The sequence below is a fragment of the Artemia sp. Qi Xiang Cuo genome, chromosome 16 (genome assembly GCF_049724085.1).
Source record: "Artemia sp. Qi Xiang Cuo chromosome 16, ASM4972408v1, whole genome shotgun sequence".
Lineage (NCBI taxonomy): Eukaryota > Metazoa > Arthropoda > Branchiopoda > Anostraca > Artemiidae > Artemia > Artemia sp. Qi Xiang Cuo.
Genome location: NC_142809.1, coordinates 18,087,211 through 18,102,238, shown reverse-complemented (window position 1 = coordinate 18,102,238; position 15,028 = coordinate 18,087,211).

The following is a 15,028-nucleotide window of genomic DNA, read 5'->3' as shown; positions in this document are numbered from 1 at the left end:
TGGGCTGCTTATAATCTATAGTAAGCATAAAAGTCGTATATGAAAAACTTGATTTTAATTAATTTAATCTTGATTTTAATTTAAGTCTTTGAGCCACTGGGATGCGGTAACTGATAATTTAGAACGTATTATTGAACATGTGATTAATATGGAGCGATAGACAAATTGGAGAAGAGCTGAGACCTGTGTTCGCTTTTTCTGCAGATAGTGTTTCCCTCAAGACAGAAATTTTCTCAATTTCAGTATATATATATATATATATATATATATATATATATATATATATATATATATATATATATATATATATATATATATATATATATATATATATATATATATATATATATATATATATATATATATATATATATATATATATATATATATATATATATATATATATATATATATATATATATATATATATATATATATATATATATATATATATATATATATATATATATATTACGCAAGTTATTATTCCAAGGATCTTAGAATTAATGTCGAATTTTCAGCAGCAAAGAAATTTATTAATATTATCTCAATTAGTATTAAGACTGATAGAAATAATAGTTACCGTTACCGAAGCAGTTACAAATAGCAATTTTTCTCACTTTTTACAGCGTTTTAATATTTTTTTGGCTACTATGGGCTGGTGTTCGTTTATTACTAGGTTGCAGCTATCACTGTAACTATAATTTTCAGACTGAAGAATCAACTTTACTATACTGTTTCGAATTTAGGCTTAAATTCAATTAAAATACGCATACACAGTAGATATCAATGCCTTTGATAACCTCTATATAGCCTTACAATAGCTGAGTTTATCGTGTAATGTAAATGATAGACAGCAATACTTTTTCATCGGTTTACATGTACAATTCCAACTATGATTTGAAATTCATATTACCAGCGTTGGCACGATTGCCAATAGGTGAAGTTGTAGATGGCGCATGGGTAGATGGTTCTTTTTCTGATAACATCATACCAAAATCATCTGAAAAGTTGCTAGTCTTAGAATTTAAATGGCAAGTAATTCATAATGTTAAAGCGTGCTTGAATAAAATCCGTTTCCTAGATTTCTATTGTTTTTTCACTAAATCTCTAACCCAATTGATTCAAGTACAGAAAAGTGACGATTTTAATAGTTTCCCCTTTCCTTAAACAGCATTTTCCACATGAGAAATTGTATGATTTATTAACGTGTAAGGGTAAATACCCGTGCGAGTACTAAAGCTTCACCTCGAAGCTAAGCGAGGAAAAACTACCGCCCATCACAAAGTTTTATGATTCACTTCGTGTTCGTCAATGCACCAGTGCCGACTATGAAAATTTCAAGAGATTTTGGGCAAAAGGAGGGCGTAAGAATGGGTGGGATTATTTTAAAATGTACCTGGCAAGTGATGTTTTGACGTCGTTGGATATTGTCTGTAAAAACACGGAAACAATTCACGAAGAATTTGCGTTGGATTTGGGGTATTATCTTTCCACTCCTCATCTGGTGATGGACTTAATTCTTAAAATGAGTAATGCTGAAATAGGTCCTATCACCGGTGTGGATCAGCACCTGTTTGTAGAAAGATTCACGAGGAGAGGTCATGTTTTCTACGGGGATCGTATCCTTGAAACTGACCCGACTGGACAACGCACCGGTGAAAAGTCAAATGCCGTTTTCTTGGATATGAATTCCCTTTATCCGTCGTTAATGTCTCACTTTTGTTTGCAGTGTGGGAATTATCAATGGCTTGACGATCCTTCTGCTCAAGATCTCCACAACATTCACACTGTTGAGGAGAATGGACGACAAGTATGGTTTTTCGAAATTGACGGGGAAATACCTCTGGAACTTCATGACTCGGTAAAGGATTTTCTTTTTCCTTGCATTAATAGACTGGTGCCTGTTTGAGTCCTCCCAATTTATCTTTGGTAGAAAATAAAGGTATGCATTGGACACTTTCAAAACAGAAGCTTATTGCCGAGCTTGAGCCGAAACGGAATATTGTTGTACACCAAGTTCTTTTGCGGTGGATGCTGGCCAAAGGTGTCAATATCACGAAGATGCATAGAGCCCTAGTTTGATCAAAAGCCTTATATGAAGACGTTTGTTGACACTTTTGTCAACAAACAGTCTCAAGCAAAAACAAAGGTCAAAAAAGAAATAATTAAACTTATTTTAAATTTGGCCTTTGGTAAGATATGTGAGAGTGTGCGCAACAGGAGTCGTTGTGACGTTGTAACTGACCTAAAAGAATGTACCCGAATCATGTAAACCGATGAAAAAGTATTGCTGTCTATCCTTTACATTACACGATTCGTGCGCAACCCTCGAAAGTTACTTCCCCTTGATGAAATTTCTTGCCATAAATGATCATGGTCCAGGGCTTTCGCATTTCCCTCATTAATTTTGTTTTTACAAACCCAACAAATGTCTAGATTTTTAATAGCTTACTCGTCTACTGGTGATAGATTCATTGGATAATGTGTACGACGCCAATGTGAAATTGCATCATTTGCAGTTTTAATAAGATCAACCATAACTGTGCCAACACAATCCTCCCTCCCAACGTCTCAATAAAATCTACCAATTGTATGATATTACTTGAATCTTTTCGCGCGTGGGCAAAAGAGCTTGCAATGGCTTCATGTTCGTTAACACGATTCAAATTTGACGGATCGTACACATCCTTGAGCGCAGCTTCAATGTCGAACGACACCCTGTTGCTCTTTAAGATCGTGTTCTCAAAGCCTTTGAACCAGTAGGTAGCATTGTCCCCTGAAGCCGTTTCCACGGACTGGTACCTATGACGCTTACAGTGTTTCAAATGATTATTAAATTTTAATTGGCTACAGAATCTTGATAGACACACTGGATAGTAATAGCAGATACCTTCTTTGTTCCCTTTACCCTCACTTGAAACCCTGCTAATATGGGAGATAGGAAATAAATTTTCAATTGACTCAGGATCGTTGGCAGGCTCGTAGAGAAGCCATACCCAGTGTTTCACTTATTTAATGGACGATGCCCTTATGGAATATATTACTCCTTTTTACCAATTAGCACCCCTTTTTCATATTCCTCGTCAAATTGTAAAACTGTAACCCCGATATTTAAATGTTCATTTAACCTTTCAAAAATATCAATCCCCTTGAGTGTAATTGGATAATGCCCTTTTAACATTTAAAATCTACTTTAGAAAATTCCAACCCCTTCCCATCGCCATTAACTGCCCAATCGTCCATTATTGTCTTACTCACGTCCCTTTGCAGAGGTTTTTGCCCCACCACAAGGATGGAATATTTGAAACACTCCAAGACCGTGTTGAAAGAGAAGTGTTGTACACCCTTGGTACCCTTTAAATTTGCATTATATTTTTTATAATTTTTCTTCCCCCTAAATATCTTAAAAAATTCCTTTTAAAATTAATTTATATTAAGTTCTAGTTTTTCTAAAAATAAAACTACTAACCCACTCCCGTTTTCACTATACCCCTCCATACTATTAAAAATTTCACCCACCCAATCGGAACAAACATCCTCAAAATTATGCAAGTCGGGATCAAGCGTCTGTATTCTTGTTTTTACATGATGCTCGCGCAACTCACCCGAACTTGCATTAAAAAATGATTTTGAGTGTGATGGATGGTTTTATCTTGTCCAGTCCACCCGCCTCCTGCAAATGATTTTTGAGAAGTGCCCGTATCATACTTCACAGGAGTGTGCTGTGTCTATAGGATCCGTATGAACACTATCGCTTGTTAGGGAACTGAACGGTTCACTGAACTCAGCCCTATACACGTGAAGGTTACGCAGAGCAGTATCAGCTAAATACAAGCTAGGTAATACAGGGGTTGAGAAATCACCACTTTGCTCTCCTAAATCACTTTCAATGGCAGGCGTTGTCTTGACTTCAGTAGGTGGAAAGTCTTCGACTCATTCATAATCTATATCAAGGCCGAGACCCCGCACAATATTGCCTAAATTAAACTCAGTGGGAGCTACACTATCTGAACTCACCCCCATACTTAACCGCCCCATGTTTACTAGTCTCTGGAACCTCATGCATGTTCATAAGAAACTCTATATCCTCGTAGAGGTGTTAGGTCCCGGATGTAGGTGGTGTGTGAACCTAAGAAAATAATAAGAGCATATTAGCTTACTGGAACGCATTGCCCTATGAAGAAAAGAGAATGAGTATAGAATACATACTAGTCACTAGAATGCAACATTGTATTATGAAAAGGTACCTTGAGTCCTTGAACTCATAGAACCCCACTACTCACCGGTATGCATCATTGTATTATGCAGCATTGAGGGATACCACGAGCCCTTGAACTCATAAATATCATGCTATTCATTGGAATGTATCATTGCATCATGAGGCATAGAATGGTACCTTCGGTATTGTCACCTCCTATTCCCAAACTACTGATAAATTATTTTGAATGTGTTTAAATTAGTCATGGAAAACCGAGGGGGATTTGCCTCTGGCCATCTATCAATAAAGGCATCGGCCCAGGCCATTAATTCCTCGGAGGTTTCCTCTACCGGTGCAGTTCCTAGGAGCCTAGTGAGATGGTTCTCAATTAATCGATCGAAAACGTTCTGAAATGGAAAACGTAAATTTTAGGTATGAATGGAGCCTACAGGGGTGGTTGGACACAGATGACTCCCCCAAATACTAACAAGTAAGCACTTAAAAGGTGTAAAAGAACCGTATTTTCTATATTTTTGAGAGGCAGAGTCTTTTAAAACTAGGGGGGAAGGGAGTATGGAACCTGAACCATGTAGGTACCTAATGGAGTGAATAAGACAAAACTATAGAATTAAAAGTGCTTTAAGACCAGAAATGCTTCTCTGACAGTAGACTAGAAAAGCGATAAACACAGGAAAACTTTTAAATGTTTCTGACAGGTAAAAAATTAACAAGTAAGCACCTATTAGACTAAGAGTTCCCTTCAAAGCCTGAAAAATGGTGAAAAAACTACCTTATTGTAGTTATTTCTGAGCGGACGAAATCTTTTAAGACTAAGGGGAAGGAGGGCATATAACTTAAACCTTTAATATTCTAGTGAATAGAAATTAGTGGTAAAAATTATCGAATGGCCGGGAAAACTTTTTTAGCGAAAATATAACAAAAAATTAAGCGAAAAGATAACAAGATAACGGAAAAATTAGCGAAAAGATAACATTATTAGTTTGAAAAAATAAAGAAAAAATGCCTGTAGTAGGCAGAGAATATAAAAGACATAATTATAAAATTAGCAAAAGATGGATTTATTAGGCTGAAAAGTCCTTTCAGAGCTTGACAAGTTGAAAAAACAAGGTTATTGTAGTTATTTCCGAGGGGGTTGATTCTTTTAAAACTATGGGGGATGGGGACATGTAACTTGCACCTCTATATATTCTAGTGAATAGAAATTAGGCTGGAAAACTTTTTAATTTTCACAACAAGCAAATATTAGCGAAAAGATTACATTATTTGTTTGGAAAAATAAGGAAAAATGTCTTAAGTAGGAAGAGAACAAAAAAAGACTTATTATTAAGTTGAAAAGTTAACGAAAAGATGGCTTTATTTGGTTGAAAAAATTACTAACTTCTTCAAATTCTGGCGTTGCTTGTGCGTGGGCCTGGATGGCCCTGGCAGTGAATAATGACTGGCAACGTTAGGACCTAGTCTATCCGGGGCTTGTGCAGGTGACGTAGCAGGTTTGTGCAGCCGTGGTCGCAAGTTTACCAGGCAGCTTGGTTGCTCAATGGCTTGGAGCTTGTGCAGGCAGCGTCGCAGATCGATGGCTGGGAGCTTGGGCTGGCAGTGTGGTAGCTCGATTGTTTAGAGCTCGGGCAGAAGGTACGGACCTGGATGGGCGAGGCATCCCCAATCACTGCAAGAGAGTACCATCATTGCCCCTACACCCCTTGTTGGGTAGAGGGAGAGCTGGATACTCATAGAAAAGAAAAGAAAATTTAGTTTGTCATTAAGTAACTCTACCCACCTTATGGGAGGTGTCCTATGCATAGAAAAAATGCGTTTCGATTTTAAAATTCGATGCGCAACTCCTTTGCTCTATGACGAACTTTCTTAACCATAGTAATGCTGAACAACTTGGAGTGGTGAATACGATAGATTGCGTTTTTACTATAAAATAGCTATAAATATTTTATACAAGTGTATTTACAACACACTCTCCCGCTTCTTTATCATTGTCAGAAACCACTCCTCTCTTGGCTAATTTTAAATAATTTTAAGCTTTTAAAAAAATACTATTATTCATCTAAAGAGCAGATAAATCAGTCTTTCCCCTCTTTCCTGGAAAGCAAGACTAGACTTTTTTTCCTTTATAAATATAATTTCGAAAACTTTATTTGTTGGAAGCAATAGTTTTACTATAAAACTCACTTAAGGTATAAAATTTTTAGGTCTTTGAGGATGACAACCCTCCAACAGCCCTCAGGGTAAGGGTTGTATGTTATGCCCTGGGGGCATATAAGGTTTTTGTAGAAACCCTTGTCGTAGAAACTTCAAAAAGGGCTCACTCGATTGGAAATTTAAATGGTTAGTGCCCTTTTTAATAGTCGAAAGTGATGGAAAGGCAACTAAAATACCTTCCGCGCCCACCGTTTTCCCAACCACATCCAATCAAAATTTTGAGATAGCCATTTGGTTCAACGTAATTGGAAGTTCTGAAAATTAAATCTTTGACCGTGACACTCCCTCTCCATGGTCTTCAGGGCAAGGGTAGTAGAGATGCCTCATGAGCTTGTGACAGAACCACTTGGTTTATGGTTTTCTCACTGAGGATAAAAAAACAGGATTTTTCTCACTTGAAAAAACAGGAATTTTCTCACTTTGATGGATGTTTTCCTGGATGGTTATGTAGGTTAGTCAATTTATTTGATGTTTTTAATGGATGTCAACAGTAATTTATGTCTGTTTTATGGTTTTTGTCAGTGAGAATGGAAAAACAGTATTTTTCTCACTAGAAAAAACAGGAAATTTCTCACATTGATGATTGTTTTTATGGACGGTTATGTGTGTTGGACAATTTATTTGATGTTTTTCATGGATGTCAACAGTAATTTATGTCTGTTTTATGGTTTTTGTCAGTGAGAATGGAAAAACAGGATTTTTCTCACATTTATGGATGTCAACAGCAATTTATGTATTTTTTATGGTTTTTGTCAGTGAGAATGAAAAAACAGGAACTTTCTCACTTTCATGGATGTCAACAGCAATTTATGTATGTTTTATGGTTTTTGTCAGTGAGAATGGAAAAACAGTATTTATCTCACTTTGCTGTCAGTCATTAATCAAATTGTTTCCGGGAAAAGTTTAATAATGTCTGACAGGTACTGCTCAAGGAATAGATCCAAGTCATTAATGTCTTTGCCTCGGAAACAATTCTACTGGTCGAACTCCAAAAGATATTCATAACCAAACGCCATGGAAACAATTCTCCAAGAAACATCTTAGCGATGAATAGATTTAGCGCGGGAATCAGGTTTCTTAGTAATTTGAAATGTGACAGCGCAAAGATGCCAAAAAACAAAAGGAACACGCTGAAATTACGTTTAGGGGTTATTTGGGCGAAACCGTTTTTAGACATTTTATGGAATTATTTCGGCGAAACAGTTAGAGACATTTTAAAAGATGATTTTAGAAGAGGATTTGAGGGTGAAACTCTGTGGTCGTTATAATACACAAGTTGTATTTGAACAGTGTCGTGAGGTCCCCTACCCCAACCCCCAAGGGCTTCGATCCCCCAACCCCACCCCGAACGAACCCCCCCGTCGGCAAAGGTCCCCCAAGCTCCCAAACGACCACCCGGCCCTCAAGGGCCCCCCCAGACCCTCAAAGGCCCTCCCTGGACCCCGTCTTTCCTTGATGTGCGTTGTCTGAAACCTATGATTTGGGGTGTATGGGTTGCTATTTTTGACTTTTCTGAGCTGGATTTCTTACCCATTCATAGGTGTGTGTTGTCTGAAACTTATGATTTGGAATGGTTAATTTGCTATTTCCAGCTTTTATTAGCTAGGTTTCTTAGCCTTTCATAGGCATGTGTTGTCAGAAAATTATGATTTTGGATGTGTAGTTTGCTATTTGGACTTTTCAGAGCTAGGATTCTTAGTCACTCATAGGTGCTTGTTGTCTGAAACCTATAGTTTGGGATGAGTAGTTTGCTATTTTTGACTTTTCTGAGCTGGATTTCTTACCCTTTTATAGGTGTGTGTTGTCAGAAAATTATGATTTGGGATGTGTAGTTTGCTAGTTGGACTTTTCAGAGCTAGGATTCTTAGTGTCTCATAGGCGTTTGCTGTCTGAAACCTATAGTTTGGGATGAATAGTTTGCTATTTCAGGCTTTTATGAGCTAGGTTTCCTAGTATTTCGTAGGCGAATTTTGTCTGAAACTTATGATTTGGGATATGTAAATTACTATTTCGGGCTTTTCTGAGCTAGATTTCTTAGTCTTTCGTTGGTGTGTGTTGTCTGAAACCTATGATTTGGGAGAGGTGGATTGCTATTTTTGACTTTTCTGAGCTGGATTTCGTAGCCATCCATAGGTGTGTGTTGTCTGAAAATTATGATTTGGAATGGTTAATTTGCTATTTCCAGCTTTTATTAGCTAGATTTCTTAGCCTTTCATAGGTTTGTGTTGTCAGAAAATTATGATTTGGGATGTGTAGTTTGCTATTTGGACTTTTCAGAGCTAGGATTCTTAGTCACTCATGGTGTTTGTTGTCTGAAACCTATAGTTTGGGATGAGCAGTTTGCTATTTTCGACTTTTCTGAGCTGGATTTCTTACCCTGTCATAGGTGTGTGTTGTCGGAAAATTATGATTTGGGATGTGTAGTTTGCTAGTTGGACTTTTAAGAGCTAGGATTCTTAGTCTCTCATAGTCGTGTGGTGTCTGAAACCAATAGTTTGGGATGAATATTTTGCTATTTCAGGCTTTTATGAGCTAGGTTTCCTTGTATTTAGTAGGTGTGTGTTGTCTGAAACTTATGATTTGGGATATGTAAATTACTATTTCGGGCTTTTCTAAGCTAGGTTTCTTAGTCTTTGGTTGGTGTGTTTTGTCTGAAACCTATGATTTGGGGTGTATGGGTTGCTATTTTTGACTTTTCTGAGTTGGATTTCTTAGTCCTTCATAGGTATGTGTTGTCTGAAACCTATGATTTGGGATGGGTGGTTTGCTATTTTTGACTTTTCTGAGCTGGATTTCTTACCCTTTCATAGGTGTGTGTTGTCAGAAAATTGTGATTTGGGATGTGTAGTTTGCAAGTTAGACTTTTTACAGGTAGGATTCTTAGTCTCTCATAGGCGTTTGCTGTCTGAAACCTATAGTTTGGGATGAATAGTTTGCTATTTCAGGCTTTTATGAGCTAGGTTTCCTAGTATTTCGTAGGCGAATGTTGTCTGAAACTTATGATTTGGGATATTTAAATTACTATTTCAGGCTTTTCTGAGCTTGATTTCTTCGTCTTTTGTTGGTGTGTGTTGTCTGAAACCTATGATTTTGGGTGTGTTGGTTGCTATTTTTGACCTTTCTGAGCTGGATTTCTTAGCCTTTCATAGGTGTGTGTTGTCTGAAACTTATGATTTGGGACGGTTAATATACTATTTCCGGTTTTTATTAGATAGGTTTCTTAGCCTTTCATAGGTGTGGCTTGTCAGAAAATTGTGATTTTGGGATGTGTAGTTTGTTTTTTGGACTTTTCAGAGCTAGGATTCTTAGTCCCTCATAGGTGTTTGTTGTCTGAAACCTATAGTTTGGGATGAGTAGTTTGCTATTTCAGGCTTTTCTGAGCTAAGGTATCTTAGTATTTCATAGGTGTGTGTTGACTAAAGCTTATCATTGAGGTGTGTAATTTGCTATTTCCGACTTTTCATAACCAGGTTTCTTAGTCTTTTGTAGGTGTTTGATGTCTAAAACCTATGATTTGGGATGTGTGGGTTGCTACTTTTTTACTTTTCTCAGTTCTGGTTTGGTTTAATTTTAGTTAAGACTTTAGAGTTTTTATCTTAGAGTTTTAGCTTAGAGTTTTTGTTGGAGTTCTAGTTTAGCTTAGTTTTAATTAAGAGTTTAGAGTTTTAGCTTAGAGTTTTAGCTTAGAGTTTTTGTTGAAGTTCTAGTTTAGTTTAATTTTAATTAAGAGTTTAGAGTTTTAGCTTAGAGTCATAGCTTAGAGTTTTTGTTAAAGTTGAAGTTTAGTTTAGTAATAGTTAAGAGTTTGGAGTTTTACCTTAGAGACTTAACTTAGAGTTTTAGTTTAGTTTAGTTTTAGTTAAGAAGTTGAGTTTTTGAGCACAAGAGTCTTAGCCCGGGAGTTTTCTAGAGCTTAGAGTCTTAGCTTAGAGTTTTTGTTGAAGCTCTAGTTTAGTTTAGTTTTAGTTAAGAGTTAATAGTTTTAGCTTAGAGTCTTATCTTAGAGTTTTTGTTAGAGTTTTAGTTTAGTTTTAGTTAAGAGTTAAGAGTCTCGAGTTTTTATCTTAGAGTCTTAGCTTAGAGTTTCTGTTAGAGTTCTAGTTTAGTTTACTTTTAGTTAAGAGTTTAGAGTTTTTGGCTTAGAGTCTTAGCTTAGAGTTTTAGTTAGAGTTCTAGTTTAGTTTAGTTTTACTTAAGAGTTTAGAGTTTTTAGCTTAGAGTCTTAGCATAGAGTTTTTGCTTGAGTTCTAGTTTATTTTAGTTTTAGTTAAGAGTTTAGAGTTTTTAGCTTAGAGTCTTAGCTTAGAGTTTTTGTTAGAGTTGAAGTTTAGTTTAGTATTAATTAAGAGTTTAGAGTTTTAGATTAGAGTCTCAGCTTAGAGCTTTAGTTAGAGTTGAAGTTTAGTTTAGTAATAGTTAAGAGTTTAGAGTTCTACCTTAGAGTCTTAGCTTAGAGTTTTTGTTAGAGTTCTCGTTTAGTTTAGATATAGTTAAGCGTTTGGAGTTTTACCTTCGAGACTTAGCTTAGAGTTTTAGTTTAGTTTTATTTAAGAGTTTAGATTTTTTTTTTAGCTTAGATTCTTAGCTTAGAGTTTTTGTTAGAGTTCTATTTTAGTTTAGTTTTAGTTAAGAGTTTAGAGTTTTATCTTATAGTCTTATCATATATTTTTTATTGAAAATCTAGTTTAGTTTAGTTAATAGTTTATAGCTCGACCTTATAGTATTATCTTAGAGTTTTTTTTTATAGTTCTAGTTTAGTTTAGTTTTAGTCAAGAGCTTAGATTTTTTAGCTTAGAGTATTAGCTTAGAGTCTTACTTAGAGTTCTGGTTTAATTTAGTTTTAGTCAAGAGTTTAGAGTTTTATTTAAGAGTCTTAGCTTAGAGTTTTTGTTGAAAATCTAGTTTAGTTTAGTTAATAGTTTAGAGTTCTAACTTAGAGTCTTAGCTTAGAGTTCTTTTTTTGTTGGAGTTCTACTTTATTTTAGATTTAGTTAAGAGTTAAGAGTTTTAGCATCCAGTCATAGCTTAGAGTTTTTGTTAGAGTTCCAGTTTAGTTTAGTTTTAGTTAAGAGTTTAGTGTTTTAGCATAGAGTCTTAGCTTAGAGTTTTTGTTAGAGTTCTAGTTTTACTTATGAGTTTAGAGTTTTAGCTTAGAGTCTCAGCTTAGAGCTTTTTGTTAGACTTCTAGTTTACTTTAGTTTAGTTAAGAGTTTAGAGTTTTACCTTAGAGTCTTAGCTTAGAGTTTTTGTTAGAGTTCTAGTTTAGTTTAATTTTTGTTAAGAGTTTGATGTTTTACCTTTGAGTTTCAGTTAGAGTCCTAGTTTATTTTACTTTTAGTTATGAGTTTGGTGTTTTACCTTTGAGTCTTAGCTTAGAGTTTCAGTTAGATTTCTAGTTTAATTTTGTTAAGAGTATAGAGTTTAATCCTAGAGTCTTAGCTTAGAGTTTTTGCTAGAGTTCTAGTTTATTTTAGTTTTAGTAAAGAGTTTAGAGTTTTTAGCTTAGAGTCATAGATTAGAGTTTTTTTTGTTGAAGTTCTAGTTTAGTTTAGTTAATAGTTTACAGTTTTAGCTTAGAGTCTCAGCTTAGAGTTTTTGTTAGAGATGAAGTTTAGTTTAGTAATAGTTAAGAGTTTAGAGTTTTACCTTAGAGTCTTAGCTTAGAGTTTTGTTAGAGTTTTAGTTTAGATATAGTTAAGCGTTTGGAGTTTTACCTTCGAGACTTAGCTTAGAGTTTTAGTTTATTTTAGTTTTAGTTAAGAGTTTAGAGTTTTTTTTAGCTTAGAGTCTTAGCTTAGAGTTTTTGTTATAGTTATAGTTTAGTATATTTTTATTTAATAGTTTAGAGTTTTACCTTAGAGTCATAGCTTAGAGTTTTAGTTGGAGTTCTAGTTTAGTTTTAGTTAAGAGTTTAGAATTTTAGCTTAGAGTCTTAGCTTAGAGTTTTTTGTTATAGTTCTAGTTTAGTTTAGTTTTAGTTAAGAGTTTAGAGTTTTATCTTAGAGTCTTAGCTTAGAGTTTTTGTTGAAAATCTAGTTTAGTTTAGTTAATAGTTTATATTTCTACCTTAGAGTCTTAGCTTAGAGTTTTTTTGTTGGGGTTCTACTTTAGTTTAGGTTTAGTTAAGAGTTTATAGTTTTAGCTTACAGTCATAGCTTAGAGTTTTTGTTAGACTTCTAGTTTAGGTTGTCTTTAATTAAGAGTTTAGTGTTTTAGCATAGAGTCTTAGCTTAGAGTTTTTGTTAGAGTTCTAGTTTTACTTAAGAGTTTAGAGTTTTAGCCTAGAGTCTCAGCTTAGAGTTTTTTGTTAGACTTCTAGTTTAGTTTAGTTTAGTTAAGAGTTTAGAGTTTTACCTTAGAGTCTTAGCTTAGAGTTTTTGTTAGAGTTCTAGTTTAGTTTAATTTTAGTTAGGAGTTTGATGTTTTACCTTTGAGTTTCAGTTAGAGTTCTAGTTTAGTTTTCTTTTAAATATGAGTTTGTTGTTTTAACTTAGAATCTTAGATTAGAGTTTTAGTTAGAGTTCTAGTTTAATTTTGGTTAAGAGTATAGAGTTTAAGCCTAGAGTCTTAGCTTATAGTTTTGTTAGAGTTCTAGTTTATTTTAGTTTTAGTATAGTGTTTAGAGTTTTTAGCTTAGAGTCCTAGTTTAGAGTTTTTTTTGTTGAAGTTCTATTTTAGTTTAGTTAATAGTTTACAGTTTTAGCTTAGAGTCTCAGCTTAGAGTTTTTGTTAGAGTTGAAGTTTAGTTTAGTAATAGTTAAGAGTTTAGAGTTATACCTTAGAGTCTTAGCTTAGAGTTTTGTTAGAGTTCTAGTTTAGATATAGTTAGGTGTTTGGAGTCTTACCTTCGAGACTTAGCTTTGATTTTTAGTTTATTTTAGTTTTATTTAAGATTTTAGAGGTTTTTTTTATATTATAGCCTAATATTATAGTTTTTTTTAGATTTATAGTTTAGTATGTTTTTATTTCATAGTTTTGTTTTTTAAATTAGATCAATTTATTATAGTTTTATTTGGAATTCTAGTACAGTTTTATTAAAGAGCTTATAATTTCAGCTTAGTTTATTAGCTTATAGTTTTTTTTTATATTTCTAGTCTGGTTTAGTTTTGATTAAGAGTATCGAGTTTTTAGATTAGATTCTTAGATTAGACTTTTTGTGAAGTTGAATTTGAGTTTATTAATAGGTAAAAAGTTATAGTTTTTAGAATATACTCTTATCTTAGAGTTTTACTTAGAGTTCTAGTTTAGTTTAGTTTTAGTTAGAAGTTGAGATTCTTATATTAGGGTCTTATCTTAGATTTTTTGTTGAATACCTAGTTTAGTTTAGTTAAGAGTTTAGAGGTATACGTTAGAGCCTTAGCTTAGAGTTTTAATTAGAATATAAGTTTAGTTTAGGTATGGTTGATGATTTATTGTTTTATTTTGGAGTCTTAGCTTAGAGTTTTAGTTAGAGTTCTAGCATAGTTTAGTTTTAGTTAAGAGTTTAGGGTTTTACCTTAAAGTCTTAGCTGAGAGTTTTATTTAGAGTTCTAGTTCTAGTTTAGTTTTAGTTAAGAGTTTTGAGTTTTACCTTAAAGTCTTAGATTAGAGTTTTAATTAGAGTTGAAGTTTCGTTTATTTTAGTTATAGTTAATAGTTTATAGTTTTAGCTTAGATTCTTATGCTACATTTTTAGTTAGAGTTGTTGTTTTGTTTAGTTTTAGTTAAGAGTTAGAGCTTACGGAATTAGCCTAGAATCCTGTTTTAGAAATTTAGTTAGAGTGTTAGAGTAAATTCGATTAATGTAGGTTAGACTAGAATAGATTAAGTCAGGTTATGTAAGTTAGGTTAGGTTAGCTAAGTTAGATTAGGATAGGCTAGCTAGTAAATATATCTACATTTTTAGGTTAGGTTTGGTTGGGCTAAATAAAGTTATGTTAGGTTAGGTTAAGTTAGGTTAGGCTAAGTTAGCCCACGTGCACGCGCGCACGTAGGCTATTCAAACCTAACCTAAATTAACCTAACCTAACATAACTTTATCTAGCCTAACCTAACCTAACTTAAACATGGAGAGATGTTTACTAGCTAACCTGTCCTAACCTAGCTTAGCAAACCTAACCTGACTTACCTAACCTGACTTAACCTAATCTAATCTAACCTAACTTTATCTAGTCTAACCTAACACTCTAACTAAATCTCTAAGCTAAGATTCTAGGCTAAACCTCTAAGCTATAACTCTTAACTAAAACTAAACTAAACAATAACTAAAACTCTAAGCTAAGACTCTAAGCTAAAACTAAAAACTCTTAACTATAAATAAAGTACACTAAACTACAACTCTAAGTAAAACCATAATCTAAGACTTTAAGGTAAAACTCAAAACTCTTAACTAAAACTAAACTAGAATTAGAACTCTAAATAAAACTCTAAGCTAAGACTTTAAGGTAAAACTCTTAACTAAAACTAAACTATGCTAGAACTCTAACTAAAACTCTAAGCTAAGAGTCCAAGCTAAAACTCTAAACCCTTAACTATAACTAAACTAAACTTCAAATCTAAGTAAAACTCTAAGCTAAGACTCTAACGTAGAAGTCTAAAATATTCAATAGAATGTAA